Below are 23,251 nucleotides of genomic sequence, written 5' to 3' on the forward strand. Positions count from 1 at the left end.
AACTTGCACCATGTGAGTGGGAGGAATTGCGGAGGAATGGTTGTCCCCAGGACAAGAGGGCTGCCATCACCAGAAGTTGGGGCAGAGACACCATGTGGGCCCAGATACCAGATGTCCTCCATGCTCAGTGATTTGACCCAATGAATGTTGTATATTTGCCTGCTTTATGCCATGGCTTGGGTTGAGCACAGAGGACACAGAAGAGACTGTGATTCCCCAGGTCCCTTCCTTACAGGTCTTAAAGTTCAGAGGGAAGCAGCTGGAAAATGGGGGTCCCTGTTAAAACCAAGTGTCTAGAGCAATGCCTGGCCCTTAGGAGATCAGTGAATATTTGTTGAATGAATAGACACAAAGAGAAATGCAAACGGTTTATGAGAAAACACAACCAAAGCGTGTGCTCTGGTCACACCAGTTGTTTTAAAATAAGCTCATGTTTGTACCTGTAGCCTCAGTGAGGTGCAGAGGGGTGTCTAACTGCTTGTCCTTGCACACAGTAGGAGTTCAATAAATGGCCATTTAATGATCTCATGAGTGCATGGCCCTGTAATTGTGCAGTCAGGGACAGACCCAGACTTGGGGGAGCTGGCTGTCTTCTCCACTGAACAGGATGTGCAGACGTGGCTCCAGGATGCATCTCTGTGGAATGTGGTTGCTAATACAAATGAGCTTCCTCATGTCACAAGGCATCTATTATGTGGACAGTTGGATGACTCGCTGTGGGACTGGGCGGCCTCTCAAGAGGAATTTCATAGCTGCAGTTTTGTTTCAGACTTCCCTTCAGAGATGGGCTTTTTCCCATGAATGACTCTTAATAAGAAAGATAACAATATTCAGCACTGTCCAGCAGTGCACAAGAGGATTAACCCATGAAATTGTCACAACAGCTCGTGAGGCCAGTACTAATCCCCATGGTGCCAAGGCTCAGAGAGGTAAAACAACTTGCCTGTTGGATGCACAGCAAGTGAAGAAGAGGGTTGGGATTTTGGCCATGGTCTCTTACTCCAGAATTCGTGCTCTTCATACACAGCCTCCTTTCTTTCTTTTGTACTAACTTTAAAACAATATTTTATTAATTTGCACATGGTACATTATTTAAAAGTAAAACAGTCAACCTTCTTTCCATTCCTGAACCCTCTACAGAAGCAGCCACTGTGACCTGTCTCCTTTTAGAAATTCTCAGTATACAACAAATATTCAGTATATAAACACAATAATGGCCACAACTATAACCCATAGGCCTAATTTGGCTTGCTGCCTCTTTTCGTATGGCCCAGGAACTAAGATTGATATTTGCATCTTTTAATGGTTGAAAAAAATAAAAAGGCTAATTCATGACATGTTAAATTATATGAACTTCAGGTTTTAGTGTTCATGAATAAAGTTTTATTGGGGCACAGCCATGCTCACTCAGTTACATGTTGTCTGTGTCTGCCTTTACACAATAATAGCAGAATTGAGTCATTGCCACAGAGGCCATGTGGCCCCAAAACTTAAAATATTCATCACCTGGCCATTTATAGAAAAAGCTTGCCGATCCCTGCATTGCACACTTTCATCACTATGTCTTAGGGCACTTTTCTTGTACTGATGTCTGTATTCTCGCCCCACTTACCCACTAATTTTATTTCATGGGAACAACCCAGCTGCAAGCTGTGGGCCAAGCCCAGGTGTGTGGCTAGAGGTGGGTTGGTTGGTACATCCAGTCACACTCACTTTAAGCATTTCTTAGGCACCAGCTGTGTGCAGGCCCTTGGCTGGCAGCCAGAACAGGTCTAAGCCTGCCCTCAGGAATCCACAGGCCAGTGGGGGAGTTGGACATTATCCTGCAGTCCCACAGATGGATGTATTTAGGTCTGCAATCACTTGTCCTTCTGACCTTTTGTCCATTTCCCATGCTTTCTTTTTATTTGTGACTTTTTTTTTTAAGTATGTATTTATAGGCTTCAAAAGTCAATCCTGTGTGTGTGCTTGGGTGTACCTGTGTGCATGTATATAGACATCATACAACTGACAGGTCTGTCCTCTCCTACCCTTCCCTGCCTACCTTGTTCCTCCACCTCTCAAGAAATCATTTGTATTAGTTTCTGGGATATCCTTCTAAGCTTTTTTAAAAAATACAAATACGAATATCTATTTTTACCTCCCCATCCTTTCTTATACAAAATGTAGCCTACTCTACACCATGTCCTACACTTCGCAATTTGTTTGTTTGTTTGTTTGTTTGTTTAACTTAACAGCACATCTTGGAGATCTCTATGCAGCTGAGTGGCTGAGTGGCTTCTCTAAGATCAGAGGGAAGGCATCTAAGGCTAAAGCAAGGGAGGAGGGGCCTATTTTGACTGCAGGGGCCTCATGATCAAGGGAGGGACCATGGCCTTGATTCTAAGAGCACTTGGGTATGGGATTCTGCTCTGTTTCCTTCCATGCCCTGCTTTTCTCTGTGGCCAGGTACACATGGCCTTTATCACATGTGGCCAAGGAGAGGCCAAGAATGTCCTTGAGAGCAGGTAATTGACTGGTTAATAGTGAAAGAAAATTTCTCCTGGGAGCTGTTTCCATGAGGCATGATCTGGTGTCCGTGGGTTTGTAGATCTGTCCCTCTAGCTTCCATAGTCCTTACCGATCACGTGACAAGTCCCATCACCTCATATCTTTTCAGTGGAGAAAGTCATGGTGTTAACCACAGAAGGTGTTTTAGAGGGTAACATACACACTGACTGCACTTAATTCCAAGGTTGCCACATAGAAAGTATTCAGTGTGTGGTAGTGATAGCTTTGGTTTCTTTAGGGCTGGCCAGGCTCATACTTGTTAGTACAGTTCACAATGAAGAGTTTTGTTAGGGAGCCTGATCACCTGGGTTCTTATATCCCGTCTGCCACGTACTGTCTGCATTGGGCAAGTTGATCAACCTCTGTGTACTTGACTTCTGTCATCTGTAAAGGGAGATAATAACTCCTACCTCTTGGTCCTGTGCTGAGGAGAAAAGGTGTTAACGTTTGTATTGCACTTAAAATGGTGCACAGCAAATAGTAACATGATTGTCAGCTGTTATTTTTACTTTACTGTATACCCTTTGCTTTCCATCAGGAAAGTACTCAGGGGAACTCATTGCCAGTGATGGTCATGCTACCACCATTTTAGGAGAGCAGTACCCTTTGTTAGCACTAACACTTCCCCTTTTCCAAAGAACACCTTTCTGCGAATACCTGGAGCAAAGTATTCTCTATTTATTCAGGAATAATCCAACAGACTCACTCCCCTTTGTATGTCATTGGCCATGTGAAATCACATGTCTACTCTTAACTGCAAGAAAGGTTGGGGAATCAAGAATTTTTCTGTTCGTCTCTCTTAGTAGAACAAAAATGTGATCACAGACATGCTCAGCAAATATTTGTAAACACAAACCCATTTACCAATCTAGCCATCACAAGAGGCATTCCTCCCAGCATTTTACACATGGCCATGTTGTGGTTGATTTGCAGAAAGTGACCCATGAAATGTGGCAAAGCAGCTGGCCCCCAACCAAAAGTGCTGTAAGCAAGCTTGTGAGGGACACAGTTCAAAAGTCTCTTGAGTTGTATCTGTTTAAACGGGGAAGTGATTAAACATCCTAGATCAAAGTCGAGAGGCAGGGTCTAGAAACTGGGCCTAGAGCTGCCAGAGAAAGGTTGCAGAACCGGTTTCTTCATGCAGGTCTATTTGCCTGCTTGTCTGATTGCCTAGTGGACAATTCGATTGGCTCAAGAGGCCTTCCAGGTCATCTTCCCCCTTAGATTGGGCCTCTCTCTGCAGGTGGCTGGATCCCCGGGGACCAAGAAGAGCCTACTGTGTGTTAGATGCTGACCAGGGTGCTGGAAATAATAAACCATACCTCGTAAATACTTCAGGTGTGGTTCAAGACCACCACAATAAAGCTAGTTCCTAATCTTGATGGTGGAGGGTCTTGCCTTCAATTTGTTAAAAAAAAAAAAAAAGTGACATCTGTGAAATTTAATAAAGCAAAGCACAATAAAACAATGTATGCCTGTAGTAGGTAACATTTATTGAGCACTTACCATAGGCCAGGCATTGCAAGTAGTTGAGTAAACTCACATAGTCCTCTCAGCAGATCTGTTAGACCCATTACAGATGTGGAGAAAAATTAAAATTAAAGTCCAAATATTTTTAGAAAAATTATTTTACATTATGTTTAATTTTTTAAATTATGAATATTTGTTATCTCAGAATAACATGAACCTTTTCCTCAATGGCTTATTTTGTTAGCCTGTTTTTTTAAAAACAAAAAACAACTTTATTTATTTAGAGGAGTTTTAGGTTCATAACAAAAGTGAGGGGAAGGTATAGAGATTGCCCGTGTGCCCCTGAACCTGGAAAAGTAAGCTTCATGCTGCCTCTCTCTACCAGAACCAATAAGTAAAGACAGGGATTGAATCTTTATGGGCACTTGATTCAGATGCCAGTGATCTGAGAAGACAGTAGATTATGTATCCTAAAAACTATCTTAGAATCTCATCTCAAGTCAATCTTTTTTATAAGAAGAAATGGGTAGGTAAGGGGTTTGGAATTCAGGGGAAAAGGTTAATCAGATAAAAGTTGCAGTCCAGCGCTTTTCCTAGTATCCCTTCATCTGCTGACCAGAGATTCTTTTTTTTTTCCTATAGAAAGCAGGAAAATAATTAATCCCAAAAGATGGCAAAAGTAAGAAATTTCATCCTGAAAATATATTTTGGTGTTATTCTATTAGGACAGATCTCCCCTTGAACATGCTCTCCTTTTGGCTGCTGCACTGGAATGTTATTGTCTCATGACAGTTTTTAAACACTTCCCCGACTCCCATGTCATGAGCAGGCAGGAGCCATCTTTGAATCCACAGGTGCCAAGGAGAGAGTACATTTTTCTCAGAAGAGTGCAGACACATTTTATGTCATCAGCACAGTTGAGATTAAGAGGCACACAATTCATCAAAGTGTAAAAAAGGTACAGGAAAAAATGCTGCATTGTAGAATAAGGTATTCAACTGTGATGTGGATGTTTAAGGCAGCTGATGGCCAGAACAGATGAGCCAAGGAAGGTAGTCTAGGTTTGGAGGTGGCTTTGCACCTAGAGGAATTCTCTTCATGACCTCGGTGGCTGAGGACTGGACAGTGAGTCGTCTTCTTAAAGGCTAGTGAAGCCTGAGATACCGGGTGGTTTCATTTTTCAGCTGTGGTCCAAAGAGAGAGTTGAGTTGGACCAGAATTGCAATCAGTCAAAAGAGACAGCAGCAAACTGAGCAGGTCACCAACATGGTGATGATAACTCCCTGGTTGGGACCCTTAGGGATAAACCAGGGGACCAGGAGGCCAAAGATGCTCCAGAATACGATCAGAGGCACTGTGAAGCCACTGTACGCCATGGTTGACACCGGAGCTGCCAGCCTGTGCCCCACTGCCACACTTTGGTCCCACCAAAATGACCAGCAACTCTTTATCTAAGTCCTGCAGACATTCTCTCTCTGGAACACAATGGCTCAGATACCATCTTCATCACTTGCAGTCCTCCTGGAGCACAAAAGTTGAATTGTTTGCAGGCCTCTCAGAGTCAGGGTGGGTCCAGTCATGCATTCCAGTTCCTTGAACAACAGCTTTCTACATGCATTAATCACTAAGCCTAATAGCGATAACTAAAGTTAAAAATTTTTAACTCTTGAGTTCCCCCATTATCAACATCCCCCACTGGAGTTGTACATTAATTACAATTGATGAACTTGCATTGACACATTATTATCTCCTGGACTTTATGAGTTCACTCTTGCTGTTGTACATTCTATAAGTTTGGACAAATGTATAGTGACATGTGTCCACCATGATGGTATATACATTTAAAACCTAGTCCAGAGACTTAAAGGGATATACCTTTAAAACCTAGTCCAGAGATATAAAATTTTTAGGATATTTTCATTATCCTAAAAATCCTGTGTGCTCTACCTATTCATCCCTCCCCGCTAAATCCTGGCAACCAGCAGTCTTTTTACTGTCTCCAGATTTTTATGTTTTCAAGAATATTGATTGATATACTATGTAGCCTTCTCAGATTGGCTTCCTTCACTTAGTAATAAGCATTTAAGGTTCCACCATGTCTTTTCATGGCTTTATAGCTCATTTCTTCCCATGGTCCGAATGCACCACAGTTTATCCATTCACCCACTGAATGACATCTTGGTTGCTTCCAGGTTTTGGCAATTATGAATAAAGCTGCTGTAAACATCTGTGTGCAGGTATTTTTGTGTTGACATAGTATTCAGCTTACTTGGTACATACCAAGGAGCACTATTGCTGGATCATAGGATGAGTATATTTAGATTTGTAGGAAATTGTCAAACTGTCTTCCAAAATGGCTGGACCACTTGGCATCCCCACCAGCAGTGAACGAGAGTTCCTGTTGCTCCACATCCTTGCCAGCATTGGGTGGTGTCAGTGTTCTCGATTTGGGGCATTCTAATACGTGTGTAGTGGTATCTCATTTTTAATTTGCATTTCCCTGATGACATATAATGTGGAGCATCTTTTCATATGTTTATTTGCCATCTGTATATCTTCTTTGATGAGATGCTTGTTAATGTCTTGGGCCCATTTTTAGATTGGATTGCTTCTTGTTGAGTCTTAAGAGTTCTTTATATATTTTGGATAACAGTCCAAAATATTTTTGTAAATATTTTCTCCCAGTCTGTGGTTTGTGTTCTCATTCTCTTACTGCCTTTCACAAAGCAGTTTTTAGTTTTAATGAGGTCTAACTTACCATTTTTTTTCCTTCATGTATTGTGCCTTTGGTGATGGATCTAAAAGGTCATACCTATGCTCTAGATCATGTGGGTTTTCTCTTATATTATTAGCTAGTTTTATAGTTTTGCATTTTACATTTAGATCTGCCACCCATTTTGATTTAACTTGTTGTGAAAGGTGTAAGGTCTGTATTCTGAGTAATTTTTGTTGCACATAAGTGTTCATTTGTTCCGGCACCATTTTTTGAAAAGGTTACTGTCTTTGCTTCATCAGTGTCGCCTTTGTTCTTCTATCAAGGAAGAGTTGAGTATATTTATGTGGGTCTATTTCTGGGCTCTTTATTCTGTTCCAGTGATCTATTTCTATATTCTTTCACTAATACCACTGTTTTGATTACCATAGCTTTATAGTGACTCTTGATGTCAGGTAGTGTCAGTCCTCTGACTTTATTCTTTAATATTGTGCTGACTATTCTGGGTTTTTTACCTTTCGAAATAACTTGCTGAGAGTTTGATTTGGATTACCTTGAATCTGTAGATCAAGCTGAGAAGAACTGATATTTTGACAATATTGACTCTTATTATTTATGAACATGGATTATCTCTCCATTTATTTAGTTCTTGTTTGCTATCTTTCATTACAGTTTTATAATCTTTGCTCATATAACTCTTCTACGTATTTTGTTGTGTATTTCTTTTTTTAAATTGACATATCAGATTTATTTATATAAAAGTGTTTTATTTTTTAAGTATATTTTATTGATTATGTTATTACAGTCGTCCCATTTCTTTCTCCCCTTTATTCCCCTCCCACCAGCATCAGTCATCCCCCTCTTAGTTCATGTCCATGGGTCATACATGTAACGTCTTTGGCTTCCCCATTTCCTATACTATTCTTAACCTCCTCCAGTCTATTTTATACCTACCATTTATGCTTCTTATACCCTGTACCTTTTCCCCCACTCTCCCCGCTTCCTCTCCCCCTCCATGTGATCGCCACATTTGTGATTCTGTTCCTGTTTTAGCTCTTTTGCTTAGTTTGTTTTTGTTTCTATTTTTGGTTCAGTTGTTAACAGTTGTGAGTTTGTTGTCATTTTACTGTGCATAGTTTTGATCTCCTTTTTCTTAAATAAGTCCCTTTAACATTTCATATAAGGGCTTGGTGATGATGAACTCCTTTAACTTGACCTTATCTGAGAAGCATTTTATCTGTCCTTCAGTTCTAAATGATAGCTTTGCTGGATAGAGTTATCTTGGGTGTAGGTCCTTGCCTTTCATGACCTCGAATACTTCTTTCCAGTCCCTTCTTGCCTGCAAGGTTTCTTTGGAGAAATCAGCTCATAGTCTTATGGGAACTCCTTTGTAGGCAACTGTCTCCTTTTCTCTTGCTGCTTTGAAGACTCTCTCCTTATCTTTAATCTTGGGTGATGTAATTATGATGTGCCTTGGTGTGTGCTTCCTTGGGTCCAACTTCTTTGGGACTCAGCTTCCTGGATCTTCTGGAAGTCTGTTTCCTTGGCCAGATTGGGGAAGTTTTCCTTCATTATTTTTTCAAATAAGTTTTCAATTTCTTGCTCTTCCTCTTCTCCCTCTGGCACGCCTATGATTCGAACATTGGAATGTTTAAAGTTGTCCCAGAGGTTCCTAAGCCTCTCCTAATTTTTTTTTTTTTTAATTCTTGTTTCTTCATTCTGCTCTGGTTAAATGTTTATCTCTTCCTTCTGCTCCAAATTGTTGATTTGAGTCCCAGTGTTCTTCCCTTCACTGTTGGTTCCCTGTTTATTTTTCTTTATTTCACTTTGCATAGCCTTCACTTTTTCTTCCATTTTGCGACCATGCTCAGCCATTTCTGTAAGCATCCTGATTACCAGTGTTTTGAACTCTGCATCTGATAGGTTGGCTATCTCTTCATTGCTTAGTTCTTTTCTTGGGGCTTTGATCTGTTCTTTCATTTGAGCCGTATTTCTTTTTTTCCTTGCCCCTGTTAGGTTGTAAGCAGCAGAGCCTTAGGTATTTGCCAGGGCAAGGCAACTCAACGTTGCTGCATTGTGGCAGTGTATTTGGGGGAGGGGTCAGAGAGGGAATAATGCTGCTTGCTCCACTCTCGGCTGGCTTTCAGTCACTTTCCCCGCTATCCACAAGCAAATTGGGCCCTTCTGGTGCTGATTCCCAGGTGGGTGAGTTCGTGTACATTCTAAGACCCTCTGGGTCTCTTCCAACAAACACTCCTGTGAGACTGGCAGTTTCTCCTGCCATCACAACCCCAACAGGTTTTTATAGCCAGAGGTTTTCAGGCTACCCCCACTGGAATCCTGGGTTGTGTGGTCTGTCTTGCTCCCCTCTTGTTCCTCCCAGTTTATCCTCATGCAAATGTGGAACCACCAGCTGCTGTCTCACCTACTCAGTCATCCAGCCGCTGCCTTGCCGTGCACCCTCTCTGCCCGTCTCTGCCCTTCCTGTCAGTCTGGATGAATGTTTCTTTAACTCCTTGGTTGTCAGACTGCCATACAGTTCAATTTTCTGGCTGTTCTGGTTGTTTTGTTTTTAAAGTAGTTGTTGTCCTCCTTTTCGTTGTGCAAGGAGGCAAAGTATATCTACCTATGCCTCAATCTTGGCCGGAAGTCTTAAGTATTTCATTTTGGAGGGTGTTAATGTAAATGGTTTTGTGTTTTTAATTTCAAATTCCACTTGTTCATTGCTGGTATATAGTAAAGTGATTGACTTTTGATTATTATTAACCTGTATTCTACAATCTTGCTATAAATGTTTATTATTTGCAGGAGTTTTTTGTTTTCAAGTCTTTAGGATTTTCTACATAGATGATTACATCATCTACAAAGACAGCTTATTCCTTCTCAATTTGTATATATTATTTTTTCTTTCCTTGTTCTATTGAAGTGACTTAGACTTTCAATATAATGTCGCAGCGATTTTCAACTGTTGTGCCACAAGAATTTTTAAAACACGCAACACCTGACCATTTAGTCAGGGGCACTGACCTCTTTTCACTTAGACTGTCAAGGTAAAAAATGACAACAGCCAACACAACAGTAGCTGTCCAGTGTGAATGAATCAGAACTATACCTTCTTTGCCAGATCGTCCAAAAAAAGTTTTTTTGGTATGCCACAGAATTTAGTAATTAGCTTATGTGTCCCATGAGATGAAAAAGGTTGAAAATTGCTGTGATGTTGAAAAGCAGTGGTGAGAGGGGACATCCTGGGTTGTTCCTGTTCTTAGAGAAAAAGTGTCAAACTTCTCAGCATTAAGTATGATGTTATGAAATTGCCGTTTCAGTCATTAGTTCCCCAAGCCAGACATTTGGAGGGCGGGAGCCTTGCATCCATTTCCCTTAGTCCAGTCCTGACCATGCAATAGGTTTTTAAAATGTGTGTGAATGGAATGAGTGAATGAACGATTCATGTGGTACTATGAACAGCTAAACAGAACTTACTTGCAGTATCTTTTGAGCAGGTGTCAAATCAGAGTTAGAGGCAGCAGAGAATAATGATTAAAAGAAGACTCTGGAGGCACAGGTTGGGGTTCTAATCCAGCTCTGCTACTTACTTACTGGGTAACCTTAGGCAAGGGACAGCACCTTCAAGACCTCAGTTTTCTCATCTGTGAAATGGGGATAATAATTGGACCTATCCTATGGCATGGCTGTGAGGGTTAAATGAATTGGAATTTTAAAGTGTCTGGCACAGGTACAAGCATAGGAGTCAACTATTGCTCTTAGGTATTATGTGGTAGTTTTGACTTGAAAAGTAATTGAACCTTTACTTCAAGTATGAGGAGAGACAAGCTCAATTCCAGGGGAGATGAAGTTCAGCTCCTGAGCCTGAGAACCAGTGACTTCAGTCAAAAACAGCTGCTCAGTACTAATGTAAAATCAACCCTGATCAGTAAGCTTGCTTAGTACAGATATGATTAGAATTAGAACTTTTGGAGTTGTGAGGAACTGTGTGTTCTTTGTGGGAGACGTTGAAAGAAAGACACAGCCTGGCAGAATCTCCTGAGAACAATGAGTCACTTTCCCAGATATGCCCTGTTGCTGCAGTCTCAGGGAACATCGCCATGAGTCCTATGCAGGATGGGGCAGGATGGTGGATAAGGGCCCTGCACTGTATTGGATCCTTACTAAAGTGCTCAAGTGTGACCCTGGGCAAGTGACATGCTTTCCAAGCCTCCACATCCATCTCTGCAAAATGAAGAAAAGAACAACTTACTACTTCAAAGAGTTTATTAACGAGCTTTGAACTAGTAAATCATCTTACACAGCTCCTGGCACAGAGTAGGTGTGCATTAAATGTTAGCTTCTTTACTCTATCATTGTAATTATTGTTGTTACATTTGTGCTTTAGGTCACTTTGGACCTAAATGCTGGCCTGGCAGTCTCTAAATATCTCTGATGCAGACAACTCTGTAGCAAACTAGAGCATATTGTCCTGGTGAACCCTCAAGAAGATTATTTATGTAGTCATTCAGCAAATATTTATAGAGCTTCTAGTCTGTGCCAAGCACTTTTGTAAGCTCCACGTACACAGGGGACAAGACAAATCCATTCCCTGCCCTCCTGGAGTGCAAGGCCTGGTGATAGAAGACATACTAGAAAGAAATAGTATGTATCAAAAGTGATTGGTAGTGCTGTGAAGAAACTAGGCAATACTATAAAGAAAAGAAGGACACTGAGATATGTGTGTGCTGGGAGGGGGGTACTTGAAAGAGTGGGATCAGTAAGGGCTTGTCTAAGGAGGTAATACTTGACCCAAGGCCTGAAGGATGAAAAGGAGCCAGCCATGCAAGAAGTTGAAAAAAGCTGGTGTCTGGAAGCAAGAAGAGCATGTACAAAGGCCCTGAGGTAGGAACAAGTTTGGCAAGTTGAAAGAGCAGAGGGGAGGCTCGCATAGCTTGAGTTGGATGAACAAAGGTGAGAATGTGGCAGAAACGACTTGCAGGCCCTGAGTTTGCTCCCTGAAACCTCCACTTCCATCCCTGGGAATATTTGGAGGGAAGGGAAGGACTGAAGGAAGCTGACTTGGCACCTAGAAAGAGGTGTGGGGGGACCAGAGGCCTGGCCCCTCCCTTGATCTTACCAGCCATTTCTCGTCCCTGACCCAGAGGCTAGTAGGCCATTTAAGTAAGAAACCCTTCAATCCATGCCTGGGTTCTCTGACTTCCCAGCCAAGACTGTGGTTTGCATGTTTGGTCCCAAAGGTGGCCCAGCTGTGCTGTAATGCAAAGCTTTGATGCTCTATGCCCAAAGCCCACTTCTTCCCCAGAGTAGGCCAGCTGAAAGCTAACTGCCCTGGAGAAGTGACAGATAGCAGCCTGGCCAAACCTAGCCTGCTTCTTAAGCTTGTGAGGCATTAATGAGCTCTTCTGTTTGTGTTGTAGGTGAGGAGGTTATTAAAGTACCAGGACGTGGTGGAATAGAGCAGCAGATGGGAGCCTAGACTCTGGGTTTCAGCTCTGGCTTCACCATCTACCACCTGTTGCCCTGGAGCAAATAACTTACTGGTTATTCTTTGCCTCTGCTTTCTCATCTGTAGAATGGGGATAATCATTTCTATGCTTTAGAACAGTACATACAGGAAGTGCTGGCTATTATCATCACTTTCCGATTTTAAGTCACAGTGAGATGAGTTCCTCTTTCTTCTAGTTTCCTGTTAACAGTTAAGACGCTTGGGTTTCAATTCTGTTTCTCCACATCAGTCCATTCTTGTCCAGAAGCTTGTGCCTGGCAAACAGCCAGGTCTTGGGTGCCAAAAAGCAGCCTTGCTTGCTAGGGGACAGGTTATTCAATGGCAAGAAGCTGAGAGGGGTCAGGATATTTGTTACCAGAGATTGGGGACTGTGTGGAACCTCTGCCATGGTGACTGCTCCCGCCTGCCAGGGAGGAAACCACTTCCTCCAGGGTAGTGCTCTGTGCTCTCAACTTTTGTCTGAGTGTGAGAATCAGGGAGGACTGTTAACATGCGCCCAGGCCTCCCCTCTTCCCAAAGGGATGGAGATTTTTCAGAACTCCTGAATGGGCCACCAGGATTTCCAGCCACTGAATATACCTAAGAACCACCTGGAGGTCTTGTTAAAATTCAGACATCGCAGAATGTACAGGGCAGCCCCAAAAGAAAGAATAATCTGGCCCCAAAGTTCATAGTGTTGAAGTTAAAAAGCACTGGGTCTGGGCTCTCAAGCTGTAAAGAGATTGGATAAAAAAGGCAGACTGGGGTTGAGTGTGCCATCTGAGATTATGCAGGCTGAGAAATCAGTTTCTGCATTTCTGAGGACTTCCAGGTGATACTTGGGCTACTAGGTGCCCTGCTCCCTGGACCACACTGTGAGGCTTACGGGCCTAGAAGGTGGTTTCTTAATCTGCAGAATTTCAGATGCCACACTCAACCCCAATCTGCCTTTTCACTCAATCTCTTTACAGCTTGAGATCCTAGACCCAGTGTTTTTTAACCTCAACACTATTGAATTTAGAGGCCAGATCATTCTTCCTTTTGGGGCTGTCCTGTGCATGCCACTACCTATAAGATGCCAGTAGCAGCCCAAGCCATGACAGTTCAAAATGTGTGCAAATGTGCCCTGGTGTAGAGGTGGCAAAATCACCCCCAGTTGAGAGCCAGTCACCTAAAACCCTTAAGCTTAGCCATGCCTGGGAATCCCTGGGCCAGCTGGGCCCATAGATATCCAGGGCCCACAGCAGAGGCCTCAGCTACCTTAGTTCGAGGTGGGGTCTTCCTACTCAAGATGGATTCTTGAACTTGGTGCATCACTGCAATGCTTGTTGGGATGGCACATCCAGGCTGGGCCTTGGGTTTCTACCCCACCAGTGGGGATGCTTGAACCTAACTGAGGCTTCCTGGGAAAGGAGAGAATTTGGGGTTCATGGTTGTGTTGATGTTGTTTAGAAAGATAGCTTGAGTAGGCCAGCCACCTGGCCTTTCGTTTGGCTTAGAGTTATCTGTTTACTCTAGTAGAGCTCACATGTTTCTTTAGGGTTCTGTGAGGCAGGACCAGGGAGACACCATCTCTGATGTATGCCCTGCAGAATTCTGAAGTGAGGTTGTCTCCTGTTTTTCTCCCCTTCCTGTCTCTTCTGGGTGCTGCACTGCCCTGGAGTGTTTCTGAGTTATACCATAAATTGATCTCTGACCAGGTGGACTAGATTATCAGATGCCTAGGGGCAGGGATGCAGCAACTTTTTTTGATCTCTTAGGCCTGGCAGATGGTAGGTGTTCTGGTTAAATAGATCCAAAAACCTCATTCATTCATTCACTCCTTATCATTTGGGGCAGGGGGCTTTGTGTATTGGGCAGTGCCTTGGGCATGTATGCAGAAGCAGCCAATGAGACAGTTGGAGGACTCACTTCACACAGGACCCTTGTCATGGAGTGACTATTAAACTCTGGCTTGTGCTGGTTCTGTGGGGTCTGGAACACTAGCCTTGACTTTATAGAGCTTTCTGTTCTGGTTGGGGTAGGGACAAAGAATAAACACACAAACAGCTGGAAAAAATCAAATGATTGTCAGTAGACTATAATTATTGCTCTTTGACAGCTAGTCAGCAGGAACCCTGTCCCCAACTGTAAGCTAATGCGTCCTTTGCCACCAGCAGGCCAATGGGGTCCTTTGAGAGAGTCTACTGATCACAGGGTCTTCAAGGCCCAATGGACATCTCTGCCCACGTAAAGGGAATGAGTTTAATTGGGCCACTCATACTAATAGTAATAAACAGTTATATAATTGTAAGTGCCAGGCCCTACTCTAAGTAGTGTGTTGTGTTTTTTTTTTTTTATTATCCCCCTTTTCCAGATGAAGAAACTGAGGCATGGGGCTAGGGGGATGTAACTTGACCAAGGTCGCACAGCTCAGTAGTGGCAAAGCTGGAATTTGAGCACAGGCCATTGGGCTTTCGAGTCCCTGATCTTAAGCACTCTGTGGACACATCAGGTGGTTGAGCAGAACCAAGATTGTTCACTGGTTGGTTGATCTGCCTGGGGACACAAGGAAGACCCTGCCAATGCAGAAAGGAGCAGAGTCCCCATTCCAGATCTTTAGAGAAGAAACATCCCCAGAACAAAGGCCAAGGCGGGGAAAACCTCAGGGCAGGGCTGAGAAAGAGTAGTGTCACTGGTCAGTCACCATCACCCTGGAAGCCCTGGTCTGGCTCCTGGACTCGACCTGCACACAAATTACTGAGGGGGCCAGGGTGTCAGTAGCTTCCAGAGGCCATGCGGAGAGCAGCAGGTACCAGGAGTGCAGCAGCTGAGCTTTTCCTGACCTGTGGAATTGCCCGAGGCTTCCTGTCACTGTGATGCTCTGTTGCAGAGGTAACAATCCATCTTGATTTCTTGGAGCTGAAGGCTACTTTCTCTTAGGGGCTTGCTGGGAACAGGGTGGAGATTTGGGCCCTTTTAAAGTTTAGGTGTGAGGCTATAGAACCTTACAGCTAACAGCTTTGGAGTCAAACTGCAGGCAGCAGCATCCTTGTACCACCCTGTACTAGCTGTGTGACCTTAGGTATGTGACTTCACCTCTCTGAGCTTCAGGTGTGTTCATTTTTAAAATACCTACCTCATTGAGGTATTTGTGTATGGGGGTAGGGGTGGTAATTGACTGAGGACACCTCATATAAAGTCCAGAGCCAGGCACTTCCTGAGTGCTCAGTGCTGAGAAGAAATTGTGTTGTGGGAGGCAGTACTTAAGGCAAGGCCTCTGGAACCACTACTCCCAGCTTCATAGCCTTGGGCCAGTGGCTTTAGCCTCTATGTAGCTGCATTTCCTCATATTAAAACAAGGATGATGGTAGTCCCTACCTCTTTATTGAGGATATTGTGAGCATTCAGTGCATCAGTACCTGTGAAGCAGTTATTACAGGGCCTGGCACTCACAGAAAGCATTAACTGTCAGGATTATAGCTATTGCCTAAAGCCTAGCAACCAGGTGAGAAGAAACCTTGCACAGAATGTTATGGATGGGTTGGTTTTAGGAAACTCCACCTTGATGAGCCAGCTCCCCTTTTGGCATGAGAGATGGTGATATGAGGCTCCACAAGGTTATGTCAGGGACTCTTTTTCCTGCTCTCACAGGGGAGTTGGCCTTTCATGGCTGACTGATACAAGCTAAAAGGAGACAGTGAGAAAGCTGGGGAGTGGAGGTGCACCAGGGTCTCAGAGTAAAGGAAGGTTCAATTCATGTTCCCACACATGCTGGCTCTGTAGGTAGTTATGCAGGGCAAGAATGAGTGTGGGGATCAGCAGGCCTGGATCCCAGGTGCTCCCTGTGGTGTGACTTTAGGGGAGTTTTTCAGACTCGCTCCATATCACTTCAGTCAACACAGACCTTGGTCATTGTTGACTCTTCTAGAAGCAGCAGGGTAGTGTGCAGGTTAGAAGGGTGGGCCCCAGGGTCAGTCACCTGTATTCAGCCCTAGATACATCATACCCAAATGGTGGGACCTTGAGTAAGTGACTTGAGAAAACTAACTGATGCTCCAGTTTCCTCATCTGTGGAATGGGAGTGATACTGCCCATTTCTCCTGATGCTGTGTGAGGATCATGAGTTATTGTATATAAAGTCCTTAAAGAAGCACCTGACACACAGAAAGTCCTCTGTGCACATCAGCTGTTATTACTGCTATTATTAACCCATCATAGAAGACAACAAATGTAGAAAGTATAAACCATGGATATGTTCCAGGGATCAGAGACCTGATGGAGTAGTTTGGGAGAGACCTCAGCCTCTGGAGGGGCTCGTTCAGAGATAACATTTGAGTTTTTGTGTTTCTGGAATATAAGCGAAAGGGTGTGCGAAGGAAGGGAATAGGAATGTACTAGATATAGGAAACAGGGACAAGGAACAATATCTTACTTCCATAGGGGCAGGTTTCCCAAGGTCCACCAAGATTATTCCACTAGATAATTTGAGGTGGTGTATGAATAAACACTAAACATTTTAATAATTGTACTTTTATTTTAATGTATAACAGGAAAAGAATTTCAGTAGCACATCAAGCCCAGTATTCCATGGCTGTTTCTGCTTTGGGTGAGGCTAATGTTGGTATGTAAGCCAAAATAAAAGGAGTACAGTTAAAGAAAAGTGCCAAGTAGCTAGCTGTACAGGAGGTCTGAGGATATGGTCAAGATGGTGCCAGCATGTATAGATCCTGGCAGTCAGAACTTGCAGCAATAAGAAAGGGATCCAAACTGGGCTTTAATCTGGTTTTTCAGCTGTAGAAAGACTGTAGCTCCCTTGGAATGCTGCTGAGCTGTTGGGTCCCCTTTCCCTCTTCTCCTTGGCCTTTTCATGTCATTGAAGACTGGATTACAACCACCTCAGAATGGAGCAGCACTCTGGCAGCTATAGTTCCCTCTGTCAGAGGGGCCAGCGTGGGTGATGAAATGTACTAGGTGTTTGCTGCTGGCACCTTCACTCTCTGCAGTGGGATGTAGTAGTTGTGGTAGGGCTTTGAGCAACTAATTGTCACAATGGTAATAATCTTGAATGAGTGCCAACAATGTGCTAAGCACTTTACGTGCATGATAGCATTGAATCCTCACTCTGTGAGGTAGTATGTCTTAACCCCTGTATAGCACTGCCTTCCCAAGTGGAAGGCCCAGAATGCCACTTTGCCAGGACATGGTATTGCCATATAAACCAAGATTGCTTCGGTTCAAATATTGGCTCTGGCACCTAAGAGCTGTGTAACCTTGGACAAATGAATTTCCTTCTCTGTGCTTAAGATTCCACATCTGTACCAGGGAGAAGAATGCTTAAGATACCTGGTAGACATCCATTTTTTGAAGAGTGGATGAATGGAAAAGTTGAGTCAGAAGATACGCAGAGGTTGTTCAATCTTTTTGGATTTGTATTTCCAGGAGGCCCTCTAGAAAGGCATTACTTCATCAGCAGGAGCCAAAATGACCCCTCTTTCCCTAATACTTTGTCAACATTTAGTGTTATCTTTTAGGAGAACATTCATTGTTATTTGATGAGTAATGAAACCAGCCTAATATTAGGGGTACATAAGAAAATGTCCATATTTTTCAAGGGCTGCGAATTGAAACATGTAAAGGTAAAACAACATGTTACCTGGGATTTACCTGAATTCAGCAGGAAGAAAAAATGGGGGAAAAAAACAGATGAAGAATAGATGAAGTTTATGTGGCAGAGTCTTGCTAATTACTGAATCTATGTTTAAATACATGGGAGCTTACTGTAGTTTTATTTCTACTTTTTTAGAATGTTAACAACAGCAACAAACAGCCCCATTCACCACACCAACCTACACATAAATACACACACACAGCCTAAAAATTGAAAAGCAGAGAAACATGTGATTTCCTACTGCACACAGGTGGTGTTGGATAAATGACAGCCTTGCAGCCTTTGGTGTCCCCAGTCCTCCTCTCCATTGGTGGCTGGAAGGATAATAGCTTTCAGACCCAAAGCAGCAATGTCTTATCTCCTTCCCTGAACTGGGCACGCAGTAACCTTTTCCTGAAATGGAGGTTTTCCCTTCCCTCCCTGTAGTGGAGACAAACTCAAGATCAATTCTGGGAAAACCCCCCTCCATGGTTAGTCTGGTTTTACCATCGGGAGGAGGAAGTCACATGTGATGATGGCAAAAACTTAATTGGTTGATCCCCCCACAGTAACCAAATATTGACTGCAACCCCATTAATCCTCTAAACACACAAATCCATGTCAAGCAGCTGGCAACCCTGACTCTTTCTTTAGATTCACATGTAAATAAGTAGTAGGCTATGAGTTTTCCAGTTTGTTCTCCACCCCAGTCAATGGTGAAATTAGGGGGAAACCTTCATATACCATCAGGAACTGAATGTGGTCTCAGTCAGCGAAGGGTGATCCACCCAGCAACTGACCCTTGGCCCCTCCAGAAAGATCATCCATTAAGAATGTTTCTTAGGCAGCCCAACAGGAGTCCCACATGTGTATGTAGTTAGCTGTAGCTTCCGGCTGTCTCATTTCTGCTGAATTCCAGCAACTTCTCATTTCCTTTAGGAAATAAAATGACTCGAGAAGTATGAATAATCATGACAGACTTGGCAATAGGGACATTGGGAACCTTGCCCTGAAGCTCAGAGTTGGCGTCACTGTTGCCAGGGTCTTGAGCAGTGGTGGACCAGGGGAAAGAGGGCACACGGGGCCAGATGGCATCGCTTCAAAGCCCAGCACCACCACTTTAACAGCCATGTGACCTTGGGAAAGTGACTTAACCTCTCTGCCTCAGTTTCCTTATCTATAAAATAATGACAGGATTGAAAGAATAAACACTGCTTATAAAATGTTTAAAACAGCCTCTTCTATAGTAGTTGCTCAATTAATAGTGGCCATGCAATTATTATATCCTACTCTAATGATCAGGCAAACTTAGGATTGAAAACTACTGGTCTCCAATAACAGCTCTGATGAAAGCAAAAATTGGAAGAGAGGAAGAGGGAAGCCTTTTCTTCCCTAACTCTGTAGTTTGGGGAAGTATGTTACTGAGTATTGGACCCGTCATGGGAAGAGGACAGATACTATTACCAAAACAACACCACCCTTCCGCAGGGTCCCTCTGTTCTAGGTTCATTGCCCACCACCCTTAAAAGTTATGGCTGTCAATGGCAGAGTTTGATGAAAAGGAAAAGAACTATTTATTCAAAAGTTATACAGGTTTTGAATGATGGCTAAATGTCACTGTTAAAATCTCAAAATCCTTTTAAATACACCTACCAATACACACAGTCCTACCTTTCCCCTTTGCCCAGTCAGGCTAGTCATGGGTACTTGCCTTCAGAAGAAAAAGAACAGAAGTCTAGAGCTTGGCCAAGCAGGCCTCTTGCAGTTTCCAGCCCCATCAGCCGTGTTGCCACGATCTCCAGTTCTTAATCCAAACCACGTGGCACCTTCTCGTGGCCCACTAGCAGGAGTCCTTTCTCCCTTTTCCTTCTTGCAGGGTCTTTACATTGTTCCCCTGTGTCTGTGTCCCATTGTCTCTCAGGCAGGCCCTCTAACTCCTTCCCAATTACGTCCTGGGTTAAAGTTATGGAAACCTTCCTGGTTAGCCTTGTTGAGATGCAAAATACCATCTTGCATATGAGGTATGAAGCTATCCTGCTGTTATTGAAATGCAAAATGACTCTCTCTGCCCCACTCCCTGTCTCCCATCTCCCAAGGCGGCCTGCCTTGGGCAGGCGGGGGGGGGGGGGGGGGGCGCCGGGGGTTGGGGGGAGATAGCCTATATTTTTCTTGGACACTCCAAGTTCTGGACCCCATAACAAGTCTCCCCTTCAGAGGACCCTTGCTGTGCCCTGTTACAAGTAGGCATAATTTTACCTTTTGATGCTTAAAAGCTCCTAGAAAAGCACAGGTAAAAGACTTTAAAGGGGGAAAGTATTTCTCTCCTCTTCTCTACACATATACTGTCCATACTAAGAAAAAAGACTGGAAGGAAATGAACCAACTTTTCTTTAGTTATCCGTTGGTGGAGAGATATGGGAAATTCTGTATTCTTCTTTGCACATTTTTTTAATTTCCAAGTCATTACGAGTATAGATAAGCATTTCTTTCAGAAACAGGAAAAATATTTGAAAAGGTAAGAAATCATGTGAGCTGTGACTTCTGGGGCAATTGGTTGAAAATCTCCCAGAGTGCAGCCGTCTATTTACTGTTTGCGTTTGCGTATCTGAAGCAGCGTGTCTCTAACCTTCCTTGCTGAGGTGTACTTCAGCCCTATAAAATTTCTACTCAGAAAATGCTTGAAATCAAAGCTGATTCCTCAGCACCCATGGCTCCACATGCCCAGCCTTGCTCTAGGTATTCATGCTCTCTCCTGCCCTTCTGTTAAGATGAAGGAACTCCATTTTTAATATCGCTTGGGCCCTGAGGAGGAATCCCAGTTTTTAGATGGGGACAACAGTAGTAAGTACCCCATGAGGTGTCACACATCTCAGCTCACTGCCTGTACATATAGGTGCTTACATGTTGGCCGAAATTATGAATAATAATGAAATTGAGGGCAGAACAATTGATTTATTCAATAAATATTGATTGAAGGCCTGTTCTGAGCCACGTACCAGTTAGCAAAGCAGACACAGACCCTGCCCTCGGAGCCCACAGACAGAGGGAGAAGACACACACTGTCACAAATAGGTCCTGTGTTCTAAATGTTCAGAAAGAGGAATTTCAGAGCCACGGAACAAGGCCTTTCCAGAAGTTTCCCAGGGAAGTGAAGTTTAAGTAACACATTCCTGGTGCAAATGGAAAAAAGTGAATTTGGTATACATCTCTAGATAAGCCTCGTTTTTTAATGTTTCCAGCTGTGGGCAGAGATCTCCAGATGGGCCTTGCTATGGGAGCATCCTCCAGTTCTTACTTCCTGACTGAAGTTATTTCCAAGTTATCCGCGTGCCAGTTCCCAGCTGTAAATACAGACATGATGGGTCTCTTCTTCCTGCTGCCTCATAGCTAGCTGTGCAAAGAGCGGATGTGGCTGCAAGCCAGCCTGGGAGCCTCCTCCTGACAGACAGAGTTAGTTGTGGAACCTGCTGTGTTGTGGTTTCTGTTCTATCCGGGCTCTCTTTCCTTTGTCTTCCCTGGGACTGTGCCCTATTCTGTGTTTTGAAACTTTAGGTCCCAGCTTACATTTGACAGAGAAATGTGCTCATGAGAGCTTCCTCCATCACCCAGCTATGGGAGAAGTTGAGTCCAATCTTTCATTCAGATCCCCTGTTGAGGTGAGATCTGCCACCCTCCTGACAGAAACTGGGCTGGATGTTTTTTGGGACTGTTTGTGAAGAAAGGACTTGCTGACCTGATCAAAGGAATAGCAAACAAGATGGGAGAGGGGTGTCACTAATTGCTTTCTGAGACTGAGACCTTTCAGCTACCTTTCAGTGCTTTAGAATAATCATTGCTAATGTGTCTAATCCTCTTAAAACCCAAGGAAGTATTTGTTATCCCCATTTCATAGCTGGAAAAACTGTGGGGGTAGGGGTGGAGTGTGGGTAAGTCCTTGGCCAGGTTGCTATACCTTAAGTCCTGCCATCTTAGCATCTTAGTCAAAGGAGAATTTAACCAGAGGGTGCTGGGATGGCCCAGAGAAACAAAACAAGCCCTCAGGAAGGACCATATACCAGTAAATTACTTGGTTGCACGTAACAGAAACACGAACTCAAACAGGCATAAACTCCAGGAGAAAGGATTGGCTCACATGACTAGAAAGCTCAGAGGTGGGGTGAGTTCTGGGCTCATTGACCCAGGAGCTCAGGGTCATCACCAGTGACCCACTTTCTTTTGGTTCCTCCATTCTTCCCTCTGGTGTCCTTGTCATCCTCAAACCTGGCTCCCCTGGAGGTCACAGACTGGCTGCCAGCACTGATCCAGGTTTATGTCTTCTCGGCTCTGGTCTGAGGAGAGGATCTGTCCCCCAACTACAGTGCAAAGCTTCAGAGCTCCCCTTGGATTGGACTGGCACAGGTCATGTGACCTCCCCTGAGCCAATTACTGGCAAGGGTATGGGATCACTAATGGTCTGGTTGCCTCCACACAAAACCACTCATAAGAGAAAGGCAGAATGGATGCTGGGAAGTAACATACGGATTGGAATCAGAACACAAATGCCACTACCAGGATTCTCTTCCTCACTGCTTTCGCCCTCATATCTGCTTTATTCATTTTCTTAGATTCATAGTCTCCCTTTCTGCTTTTCCCTTCACTTGGTGGGAAACCTTGGTCATCCACAGACCAAGTTGTACACCATGCAGCACAGGCTCCCAAAGAGAACAGCACTGGGTTTCCCAGCTCCAGCCCAAAACAACCCAAGGAAGGGAGTATACCTTCCTTTGGACTCATTAAGTAGGGCCAGAGAAGAGGTTCTTGAGACAGGTCAGGTGCTGCCCCTGGGCCAATCAGCTGTAAGCGGACAGAGATAGGGTTATTGTTCTCTTTGTCCCTTCCTGGATGCCTGCTATATCCTCCCAGGACCTCTGAGCTGGAAGTCATTTAAGAAAGACCCCTGAGAGCAGCAAATGGGCTGCACTTCACCATAGTGACACTAAAACCTCATTTCACTCCTGAGCTGCTAGAGGATGAGGGGTGCCTGGCATTATCCAGGTGCCCAGAGCAGTCCTCTATGGAAAGGTGCCAGGCCCAAGCATGCTGGTTTCCCCCAACCTGCTGCCCCCACCCTGCAGGCCCCTCTGCTCTGCCCTCCAGCCATCTGGCCTGCTTTCAGTTCCTTCAGCACATGCCATTTGTTCCCTATCCCTAGAGTACTTCCTCTTCTCCCTGTCATTCCTCCCCTGCCTCATCCTCTTTCTGGCCTGCTCATGCTGGTGCCTCTTTTAGATCTCTCCTTAAACATCACTTAAACATCTCCATAGACATCCCATTGCTTCCTGAACAACTCAGCTTACAAATTCGGGGCTATCTTCCTCTGTGACACCACCTCCAAAAAGGCACGGACCAGAGTTGGTTT

The 23,251-nt window shown here is 43.9% G+C and overlaps 1 protein-coding gene and 1 pseudogene across 2 annotated transcripts in view; one reads left to right on the forward strand and one right to left on the reverse strand.

Moving 5' to 3' along the window:
- SIPA1L3 (signal induced proliferation associated 1 like 3) overlaps positions 1-23,251 on the forward strand; it is a 247,115-nt gene that overhangs the window by 57,201 nt on the left and 166,663 nt on the right. The window lies entirely within an intron of this gene.
- Positions 5,166-5,396, reverse strand: LOC129083038 (V-type proton ATPase subunit e 1-like; annotated as a pseudogene).

Source organism: Pteronotus mesoamericanus, unplaced genomic scaffold (genome assembly GCF_021234165.1).
Source record: "Pteronotus mesoamericanus isolate MK-2021 breed Mesoamerican mustached bat unplaced genomic scaffold, CSHL_Meso_final scaffold_165, whole genome shotgun sequence".
Taxonomy (NCBI): Eukaryota; Metazoa; Chordata; class Mammalia; order Chiroptera; family Mormoopidae; genus Pteronotus; species Pteronotus mesoamericanus.